Here is a 12119-nt window from a genome sequence, read left to right as displayed (position 1 = left end):
GATGGCAGAGTTAGAGGTTCAAATGGTTCAAATGGCTCTGAGCACTATGGGACTTAACTTCTAACGTCATCAGTCCCCTAGAACTTAGAACTACTGAAACCTAACTAACCTAAGGACATCACACACATCCATGCCCGAGGTAGGATTCGAATCTGCGACCGTAGCGGTCAGGCGGTTCCAGACTGTAGCGCCTAGAACCGCTCGGCCACCAACGGCCGGCTAGAGTTAGAGGAGTAACGCATCTGCATTAAATTTTGGTTACTCTCTACAAAGCTTTTACAGAGGCACACCAAATGATGCAGGAAGCCTACGGTGATGAGTGCTTCAACCGTACTCGGTGTTACGAATGGTTCATACGGTTTAAAAATGACCGGACGGATGTAACATTCCAGTTGGAAGATGTCATTAAATCCTGACACAGCATCTTGGAATGCATCGTGTTTCTGACAAGTCCGTCCTACGAATCATGAGTCGAGATCTGAAAGACCTTCGCCTCGCAATCCGTGAAGAGCTTTTGCATAGCGCAAATGAGAACGAGATGTTCCTTAAGAGATTCGTAACTATGATGAGACTTAGTTCTACGGTTACGATGTTGTTGTTGTTGATGTTGTTGTCTTCAGTCCTGAGACTGGTTTGATGCAGCTCTCCATGCTACTCTATCCTGTGCAAGCTTCTTCATCTTCCAGTACTTACTGCAACCTACATCCTTCTGAATCTGCTTAGTGTATTCATCTCTTGGTCTCCCTCTACGATTTTTACCTTCCACGCTGCCCTCCAATGCTAAATTTGTGATCCCTTGATGCCTCAGAACATGTCCTACCAACCGGTCCCTTCTTCTTGTCAAGTTGTGCCACAAACTCCTCTTCTCCCCAATTCTGTTCAATACCTCTTCATTAGTTATGTGATCTACCCATCTAATCTTCAGCAGTCTTCTGTAGCACCACATTTCGAAAGCTTCTATTCTCTTCTTGTTCAAACTATTTATCGTCCATGTTTCACTTCCATACGTGGCTACACTCCACACAAATACTTTCAGAAACGACTTCCTGACACTTAAATCCATACTCGATGTTAACAAATTTCTCTTCTTCAGAAACGCTTTCCTTGCCATTGCCATTCTACATTTTATATCTTCTCTACTTCGACCATCATCAGTTACTTTGCTCCCCAAATAGCAAAACTCCTTTGCTACTTTAAGTGTCTCATTTCCTAATCTAATTCCCTCAGCATCACCCGACTTAATTCGACTACATTCCATTATCCTCGTTTTGCTTTTGTTGATTTTCATCTTATATCCTCCTTTCAAGACACTATCCATGCCGTTCAACTGCTTTTCCAAGTCCTTCGCTGTCTCTGACAGAATTACAGTGTCATCGGCGCACCTCAACGTTTTTATTCCTTCTCCATGGACTTTAATACCTACTCCGAATTTTTCTTTTGTTTCCTTTAGTGCTTGCTCAATATACAGATTGAATAACATCGGGGACAGGATGTTAAGACGTTCAATCTTCACAATGGGTCAGGAAAGGTTCTCACAGACGAAAAAAAGTTCGTCAGCTCAGGTCGAATGTCAAAGCCATGCTGATAGTTTTCTTTGAGTTTGAAGGATTAGTTCATGACGAATTCGTGCTACAGTAGAAACTGTTAATTAATGGTACTATCGGGGCGTGTTGCGACGCCTGCGAGAAAATGTGAGAAGAAAATCGCTTGCAATGTAGCGAGACATTTTATGGCCAATGCATTACGATAACGCGCCCGCACTTTCATCCTTGTTGGCGCGGACTATTGCGCAAATAATGAAATCACTGTGCTGGCCTCATCCTTCGTACCCTCCAAACCTAGCCCCTGCGGACGTTAATTTGATTTCCAAAGTTGAAAATCCAATTGAAAGGACGAAGATTTGCAATGATAGAGGAGATAAAAGAAAATTATAAGACGGTGCTTCGCTTGATCCAGCAAGAGGTGTAACAAGACTGCTTCTGGAAGTGGAAACGGCGTTGGGAGCGGTGTATCAATTGTGGAGGGGAGTATTTCGAAGGAGACCATGCACAATAAGTGAAAGGTAAGCGTAGAAAATTTTTGTGGACAAAGTTCCGCCTCGTATAAGCCAAGGAAGAAAGTTCCACGCCCAGTAAATAAGGGCATTGACTTATAAAACTTCACAAAATCGGACAGACTCACTCCTGGAAGAGAGCGCACGTGTATTTACGTAACATCGAACATTACGGAAAATATTTCTACTAACATAGGGAATTCCTATAACCTCTCAGAAAACTCGAAAGTGGAAAAAAATTGATACAGGAAGACACGAACCCGCTACACTTAGTCTGGTGACTCAGCATCTTTACCAATTACACTACACTGAACTTCTGCAACAGATGACATAGTATCTTAGTCACGATCTTCTGAAATCTGTAATCGGCGATTTGTTCTTAACTGACATTATAGGATAACAAATCCTACCAGGAACGACGCGTTTTTGATGATTCTTCAATGTGCCGTCACCTTAAAACGGCCTTCGCGAGCTATAATACGAAAATAACGAAATATGAAATTTGCTTAGCAACAAATATGACTGTCCCGTCATTTTATTACGACAAATCGTACTAATAACGACGTGCTTTCGAGATATCCTCAACGATTTGGTGCTTAGAAACAGCGTATAACCGCTAGATGTAAGTTGTAATGTAAAATCCACCAAATACGAGGCTGAGCTGAAAAAGTCAAATACGCAAGTTCTGTCTGTGAAGTAGAGTGCTTTCTTTCCTCTTATTGAGTCAGTCTTCCGTAGCATGTTACCGAAATACCTCAAAACTTAAGTTTCACACTGTGGTATGGAGGGAGCGGGAGGGGTGGATTTAATATCGTCACCGTTTTACAAGAAAGCGGAAAACTATTTTTGCGGTCAGCCAGCAAACGCTGGAGAATATTCTGACCTTTATTTCCAGTCTGGAAGTCCACATTATTCTTGTGCTCACTGTCTACTCAGCGGGATCAGGAACTATGACTATAAATAAAAGTTTTGAGTTCTGATTGATATATTCATACACACAAACATAATAATATTTCTGATGATAATCATAGTGTCCCTATCAGAAACAACACTATTAGTAGTTCAGAGGCGACCATTACGGTAAGTTCCTAGTAAAACGGTCTATCGCTCTGACTTCTAATCATCAAAGTTAACTGCCCGCCACAAAAATGGAAAATAATCTCACCACTTGCCACGTGGTTTTGTCGACATTATGGGCAACACATAGACAGTTACATTCGTGAAAACTAAGCAACGCAGGACGGTGTAGAGTCATCGTGAGTTCACTTCCTACATTTACCGAAAAACTGCGTTTGGAAGGTGCCTAGCTCTGACGTCATCCGAGGCGCGGTTTGTACCGCCTTTTGACGCCGACAATTGATAGCTTGGTGCGAAGTGTCTCTTTCCACTGCCTCTGGGGCTGTATTTATATGTGCGCAGCGGACCGCCGAACGCAACATCTGCTATCAACCGCCCTAGGCTCAGGTATCAGACTTAACAATCTTTATATAATTAAAGTTAAGCTTGCTTTAGTTAGTGGAAAACTTTTAGCTCGACTGCATTTAAACTTTACGGCTAGAATTTTTAGAGCGGAAACGAAGGTAAAACATAACCACTGAACTACATCTTTAAGAGTCCTTGTATTGATTGTTGCTTACACTAAAGCCTTGAAACTTGGTACACCTGTATTATTTAATGAATGTAATGAAGTGGGGCAATGAGAACTTTCTATCATAAATGCACATGATACCTAATCTATTTCGAATACGGACATTTATGTTCCAAATTTGGTTTTTAGTAAATAACTAATAGAGGTAGCTTAATGGAATCACACAGTTAATGTTTTTATATCAAACTGATGCTACAAACGAATTTTCATTTTTCTGAGCCGAATATTTAGCGTCTTCAGTTTTTCGTAAAAAAAAACGATTTTCACCAAAATACTGCTCCAATCAAGTTGGGACCAGTAACTATTGATTGTGACATACATTTGCACGTTCTGAACAATTTTTTGCTTCCTAGCTGCATTATTTAGTGCCACTTATTTTTTTCTTAAAATAATATATTTAGCGGAACTTATTCATTTGATCATTCTGAGATTTAACAATTTTAACCTTAATAGAGTGAAGCATACACTGACATAGTTTGGAAAAGTTACTTTTATTTTCAACTTCATTCTTAGATAATGGAATAATACTTTCTATGTCATGCAGAGGCGCGTTATGATGACATGGCGCGAGTGCCAGTCCTCACACACTCGCTCGCCTCTGTATCTCTCACAATGATACAGTGCGTGTTTCGCCACAGCAGAGGCAATGGCTCCTCAATGTGAAGTAATGTGAACCGACACAGAATTCGTACAGCTCCACGTCGACATTAGCTAACTTATGTCTTACGAGAGTGGTATAAGTCTTATTGTTTCGTTGCCGCTCACTTGTAGAGTTGGCCGTTATAATACTATTGTAGTAACATACAGCTGCAGGAAACCTTGTAGATAGGGCAACCGTGCCTTATCATCTTGGGTATTAAGAAAACACTTCAGCTGCATTAATCTTTTTTTATCGTCAGATCACAGCTAAGGGAACGGCCTTATCGCAGTGGCTACACCGGTTCCCGGGAGATCACCGAAGTTAGGCGCTGTCGGGCGTGGTCGGCACTTGGATGGGTGACCATCGAGGCCTCCACGCGCAGTTGGCATTTTTCGGGGTGCACTCAGCCTCGTGATGCCAATTGAGGAGCTACTCGACCGAATAGTAGCGGCTTCGGTCAAGAATACGATCATAACGACCGGGAGAGCGGTGTGCTGACCCCACGCCCCTCCTAACCGCATCCTCACTGAGGATTACACGGCGGTCGGATGGTCCCGGTAGGCCACTCGTGGCCTGACGACGGAGATCACAGCTAGTTTCGTGGCACTAAAACCTCATTATCAGGTGACAATAACCAAGTCATAAGAGCCAAGTAGCCCAGAACATGGAACCCAACATTCGTTCTCAGAACAAATTGTTTTTGGTTCATTGACATATTGCCATTTAGCGGTTTATTACTTTGGTTTGACAACAAATGTTGTGTTCCATGCTCCAGGCTGCTTGGCTCCTATGACTTAGTTACACGTCACCTGAGGGTGTGCTTTTCAATACTACTAAATCGATTATTATCTGATAGCTAAATACAACTGAAACGACTTCTTAAAACCAGAGACAGCATGTAACTTCTGGGCTACAGCCGTCGGTTTGTGCTGGTCGCTGTTATACGAGGGCTATTCGGAAAGTGCGGAACGATCAGTCGCGAAATTGAAACCAGTGTTAAAATCCGATGAAGCTTTTCACAGATGTTTGGGGCAGTGTCTCTAGTATGCCCGTCGATCGCATCAAGACACTCATTTTCAGTTGTGAACGCACTGTGAGTGAGTAAAGGTGCCTAGAACAACAATGTCTCCCGCCAAGTAGGAGGCCCCGCTGAGAGGCTTCGCCTCAATGAATGCAGCCCGCCTAACACAACTGCCACGCTCTTCCTTCTTCATGGCAATTCTCAACCGCGCTCTGCAGGGCAGTGAAGACGCTCCTGCAGCCTTTTAACTGGGAAGTGTTCGATCACTCACAACACAGCCCTAATTGGGTCGTTCTGAGTATCATCTCTGTTCACATGAAACGCTGGATACGAAGAGAACACGAGCTATAGCCCAGCGTAGAGAATTATCTGCAAGCACAGGCGGCTGCCTTCTGTGACGATAGTGTTGGAAATTTGGTATAACGCTCCGACAAATGTCTAAGTCGGAGCGGCGACCATGTAGAGAAGTACCTGAAAGGTGAAGCTAAGTGTGTGGTTTCCATTTCGCGACCGATCGTTCCTTACTTTCCGAACAACCGTCGTAAATAGAAGCGCTGGTTTTCGAGTTTAACGTGACGGGGGCCTGTTCTCCAGCCTGTGGCACAAGCTTCCTTTTTCGCCTCGGTACTAGAAGCGGGAGGGTGGCCGGCCCACCGCTCCGGCCGCCTTTTTTCTAGCTCCCTCTAGTAACACGGAAATCATTCCCTGATATCTTAACACGTGTTCTAACATCCTGTCCCTTCATATTTTCAGTGTTTTCCATGTACTCCTTTCCTCGCCGATTCTGCAGTGAATCTCCTCATTCCTTACCTGATCAGTTCAACTAATTTTCAACTGTTATATTGTAACAAATAAGCCCTCGGTCACAAATATTAAGTCAAAATTGACCTGGTTTCGACGCTACTATGAGCGTCGTCTTCAGAATTAGACTAACTGTACTAAAACATTAGGAATATAGTACATTAATAAAATTAAAGTTTTTACTGACTCGAAAAGATGCAGTACTTACAAGTCACATATTAAAAAAGATCTAACAAGTGTTCATGACGTCGCCTTTCCGCCTTAGATCTTTTTTAATATGTGATTTATAAGTACGTGTTTCATTGCCATTCAGTGCTGTGCTACAGAAAGTACATTCTCAGAAACTTATTCCTCAAATTAAGGCCTATCTACCATACTGCTATTGGCCAGGAATGCCCATTTTGACAGTGCTAGTCTACTTTTTATGTCCTCCTTGTTCCGTCCTTCATGAATTATTTTGCTGCCTAGGTATCAGAATTCGTTAACTTCATCTACATCGTGATCACCAATTCTGATGTTAAGTTTCTTAGTATTATCATTATGCTCCTCCTGATCACTTTCGTCTTTCTTTGATTTACGCTCAATATATATTCTGTACTCTTTATACGGTTCATTTCATTCAACAGATCCGGTAATTCTTCTTCAATTTCACTGAGGATAGCAATGTTATCAGCAAACCTTAACGTTGATATCCTTTCACACTGAATTTTAATCCCACCCTTAAACATTTTCATAATTCCGTCACTGATTTTTCGATGTATAGATTGAGCAGTTGGTGCGAAAGACTGCATCCATTTCTTACACAGTTTTTAATTCGAGCGCTTCGTTCTTGGTCTTCCCGCCTTATTGTTCCTTCCTGATGCTGGTACATATTGCAAACGCTGAGGTGACAAAAAAATGGTTCAAATGGCTCTGAGCACTATGGGACTCAACTGCGGAGGTTATTAGTCCCCTAGAACTTAGAACTAGTTAAACCTAACTAACCTAAGGACATCACAAACATCCATGCCCGAGGCAGGATTCGAACCTGCGACCGTAGCGGTCTTGCGGTTCCAGACTGTAGCGCCTTTAACCGCACGGCCACTTCGGCCGGCGAGGTGACAAAAGTCATGGGATGCGCCCCAGTGTCGTTTCGGACCCCCTTTGCGCGGCGTAGTACAGGAGCTCGACGCAGCATGGACTCAGAAAGTCGTCAGAAGTCCACTGTAGAAATATTGAGTCATGCTTTCTTTATAGCGGTCCATAATTGTGAAATTGTTGCCCTGCAGGATATTGTGCACGCACTGACCTTTCGATTATGTCCCATATATTTTCGATGGGATTCAAAAAGAAGGTGGCGAAACCATTCCCTCGAATTGTCCAGGACGTTCTTCAAACATGGCGCACTATCAATCGTGAAAATTCCATAATTTTTATTTTAAGTCTATTAATGGCTACTAGTGATCTCCAAGTAGCTGAAAATAATCATTTCCACTCAAAGAGCGATTCAGTTGGACCAGAAGACCCAGCCCATTCCATGTAAACACAGCCCACGCCATTGTGGAGCCATCACCGGCCAGCACAGTGCCTTGTTTAGAAGTTGGGATCATGGCTTCGTGCGGTTTGCGTCACTCTCGGACCCCACCATCAGCTCTTAACATCTGCAATCAGGATTCGTCTGACCAGGCCAGAGTTGTGCAGTCGTCTAGGGTCCAGCCGACATGGTCACTATCCCAGGAGAGGCGCTGCAGGCTATGTCGTACTGTTAGCAAAGTCACTCGCGTCGGTCGTCTGCTGCCATAGCCTATTAACGCCAGATTTCGATGCACTGTCCTACGGATACGTTTGTCGTACGTCTGAGATCATGTCACGCGGTGCTGCTTGTCTGTCAGCATTGACAACCCTACGCAATCGTCACTGCTTTGAGTCGTTATGTGAAGCCACTAAGTTGTCCGTGTTGACAGATAATGGCTGAAAATTCTTGGCACACTCGTGACACTGTTGATCTCTGGAATACTGAATTCCCTCACGATTTCCGAAATGGAATGTTCCATACTTCTAGGTAGAACTACCATTCTGCGTCCGAAGTCTGCTAATTCACGTAGTGTGGCCATAACCACATTGGAAACATTTTCACATGAATCATCTGAGTACAGATGATAGCTCCGCCAATTCACCGGCTTTTTATACCTTGTGCACGCGACATTAACGTCATCTATAAAAGTGGATATCGCTATCCCATGAGTTTTGTCACCTCAGTGTATCATTCCTCTGTCCCTATGGGGTGGGTCACCTACTTTCCTCATAATTTCGAACGTCTTGCACCATTTTACATTGTCTAACGCTTTTTGCAGGTCGAAAAATCCTATGAAAGTGTTTTGATTTCTCTACAGTCATGCTTCCAGTATCAACTGCAACATCACAACTGCTTTTCTGGCTCCTTTAAATTTCTTAAAACCAAACTGTTCGTCATGTAACAGGTCCTTAATTTTCTTTGTCATTCTTCTGTATATCATTCTTGTCAGCAGCTTGGATGCATGAACTGTTAATCAGTTTGTGCGATAATTCTTGCACTTCTTGGCTCTTTCAACCTTCGGAACTGCGTGGAAGATATTTTTCCGAAAGTCTAATGGTATATCGCTAGTTTCATACATCTACACATCAACGTGAATAGTCGTTTGATTACTATTTCCTACAATGATTTTAGAAATTACGATGGAATTTTATCTATCCCTTCTGCCTTATTTTATCTAAAGTCTTCCAGAGCTCTTTTACATTTTGACTAATATTGGATCCCCTATCTCTTCCCTAGAGACTACTGTTTCTTCTTCTATCACGTCATCTATCGGTTTCGCTCCCTCACTGCACCCTTTCCACCCATCCGCTCTCTCCTCTGCAGTTAACAGAGAAATTTCCGTTGCGCTCTTAATGTTGCCGCGTTTGATTTTAATTTCACCGAACTTTGTTTTGACTTGTCTATGTGCTGAGTCAGTCATTGCGACAATCATTTATTTTTCGATTTATTCACTTTTTCAATCAGCCATTCATCTTAATTTCCCTGTGTAATCTTACCCTCCCACACATCACCATTAAAGTTCTCATTCACTACACAAATTCTGGAAACTTCGAGAGGAGTAAGACTACAAAAGAAGAACTTTTTTGCTTACCTTGATTATCTCGTTGTTGTTGTTGTTGTTGTTATTGCTATCTCTAAATCTTGTTGTGTGTATGAGTACATTGTTGCTACCGAAAATTTTGATTTAACGTTGCGGGTTCTTGAAGACAAAATAACTAATGAAGAGTTGCCTGTTGCTATGAATATTATTCTTTATTTTATCCCATTCTTCTAAATCACACCGACCATATAATTTCCACATTAAAAAAAACCAATAACACAAGTCAACAGCCATTTTGCATCTGGTATGTGATACAGCAACTAGTATGTATTTTGGTGTGTAGAATCCGAATATACCTTTCAAAATGTTCTTGCACGTACCATTTCTGAGTTTTTATAGGTTTTTTATTTTTCGTATTCAGTATTACGCTTTTTGATGTTCTTCTGTTTTGAAGTTTAATTGTTTGTTTTTGATTTGCAGAGAAGAGCTAGAAGATGTACAAATCGTCGGTAAGTGGTTGGTATGGTAATCCAGTGTTGTGAGAGAGATCTTCAGTGGGTGTTTTCTGTGAAAGATAGTCCAAACTTTTTGTGTTTAAAACTTACACTAATAAAAATGCCAACTAGTAAATCTCGTTGCTTTCTAAACCACCTTAACAACTTTTGTTATGTATATGGGTAATTCACACGAAAATCCCAAAGAAAACCAATCACTGATTTGTTTAAGAAAGCATATAAATTGTATTTTGATTGTTCTGCTGGTGATCAAGATAAAAATTCTGCACCTCATATTGTCTGTATAACCTGTACTACAGTCTTAACCGAGAGGTTGAAACGAAAACTCTGAGCCATGCCATTCGCTGTTCCGATGGTGTGGCGTGAGCCCAATGACTATTATTCAGACTGTTAAGTCGGTCTTACAAATATTTCGGGACATTCAAGCAAAACTAGACATAAAATAAAGTGTCCAAATGTATCTTCAGTGCATTTGCCTGTGCCCCATGATGAGGGGTTGCCTGTTCCTGTCTGTAACTTTAAAGCCACGAAACCAGACACCATGTCAAGTGAATCAGAAAGTATGTGTGTATGTAGAGATGTCAGTGGTCTGATGATGCAGCTAGTTGTACAACATTATCCACGGGAGTGGGGGCTATTTATTGACTCCAGTAAAACCAGCTTGAAAGCAGTACTACCGCATAATGGTAACGCATTTCCATCAGTACCGTTGGCTTACGCAGTAGACATGAAAGAAACTTGTGAAAACATGGCTTTGCTGCTAGAGGCAATCAGACACAAGGATCATGAATGGCAGCTCTACTGCGATTTCAAAGTTGTAGCACTCCTTACAGATTTACAGATTTCACGAAGTACTGCTGCGCTTTGTGCCTTTTGGACAGCCGTGACATCAAGAACCACTGTACAGTCAAGGAGTGACCTATAAGGAAGTCATATGTTCCTGGAAACGTAAATGTGAACAACGCCCCATTGGTTGAGCCCGATGAAATCATTTTGCCTCCCCTTCATATAAAGTTGGATCTTATCAAGAACTTTGTAAAAGCTCTGGATAAAGAAGGTGAGGCCTTCAATCAGTTAAAAGAAAAGTTTCTTGTTGGACCACAAATAAGAACATTGTTGAAAGATCCAATCTTTGATACCAAACTCACACATATACAATTAGCAGTTTGGTCTTCTATTAAAGCAATTGTGAAAGGCTTTTTGGGTAAAAGAAAAGACAAAAACTATGGTGCCATTGTGAATGATCTGTTGGACAACTATAAGAACATGGGGTGTAAAATGTCGCTTAAAATTCACTTTTTACATTCTCACTTTGATTTCTTCCCGGAAAATTTGGGAGCCGTAAGCGATGAACATGGTGAACGCTTTCACCAAGTCATTCTTACCATGTAACACCGTTACCAAGGCCATTGGAACCCTTCGATGATGGGTGACTACTGCTGGGATCTTGTTAGGGAGAGTGATAAGACGGCAAACAAAAGAAGAGCTCTGTCGTCGCATTTTTCAAAAACCAATCACGATTAAAGGAGAAAATATCTTCTGAAATAATTTGTACCTTTCATTGGAATCATGCCGATATAAACATACAAAATGGTATTGATTCAAACGTTCTGAATGTGTATTTTTGTTTGACTTGAGTATGTCAGTTTTCGCTGTTACCATTTTTTATTCTGCTGTGTATCTAGGAAATGTGGCGTCATAGAGAAAAACTGATTTTACCAGTGTATTCAGCACCCAAAAACTAGGTAAATACACCCACTTACAAAACCAGATGCAGAAAAAAGTTTGAATCTGTTGACTAATGTAATTACATTGTTGGTGACAAACTTATAAATACGTCTACTTCCTTCTGAGGCATGCTTCCTCCTACTTACATTTTGCGGCACTCACAATTTCCAACGAGCTTACAAAGCAAAAGAGTTTACAAAATTTCTCGACAGGAGAAGAATCTTTTCCAAATTATATCATTATTTCATAAATAAATCCAGAAACAAATTTAATAATTAACATTTGATTGCGCAACTAATAATATGAAATTTAAGTATGACATAAATTTTGTAATTTTAATTATTCTTAAAAGAAGAGTAATTTTAACTGTTAGTACATATCGATTATAAAACACTAATTTCTTTTTTATACATTTTAGCCTGAAATATAATACATCGTATACAAAATCATATGAATTCTTTTAGTGAAACAGCTGAGATAAATTTAACCTATGCAAAAACGATAGTATATATGGTATCGGTTATTTCTATAAAAAAAGGTAATGTTCGAGGAGGATGATTCATTATACCTGGCACTTCCTATTTATTTCATTCCTAAGAGACTTGTATGTCTGTATTA

The sequence above is a fragment of the Schistocerca americana genome, chromosome 3, assembly GCF_021461395.2.
Source record: "Schistocerca americana isolate TAMUIC-IGC-003095 chromosome 3, iqSchAmer2.1, whole genome shotgun sequence".
Classification (NCBI taxonomy): Eukaryota; Metazoa; Arthropoda; class Insecta; order Orthoptera; family Acrididae; genus Schistocerca; species Schistocerca americana.
The sequence above is the reverse complement of the archived record's forward strand: the minus strand, read 5'-3'. Positions refer to the sequence as shown.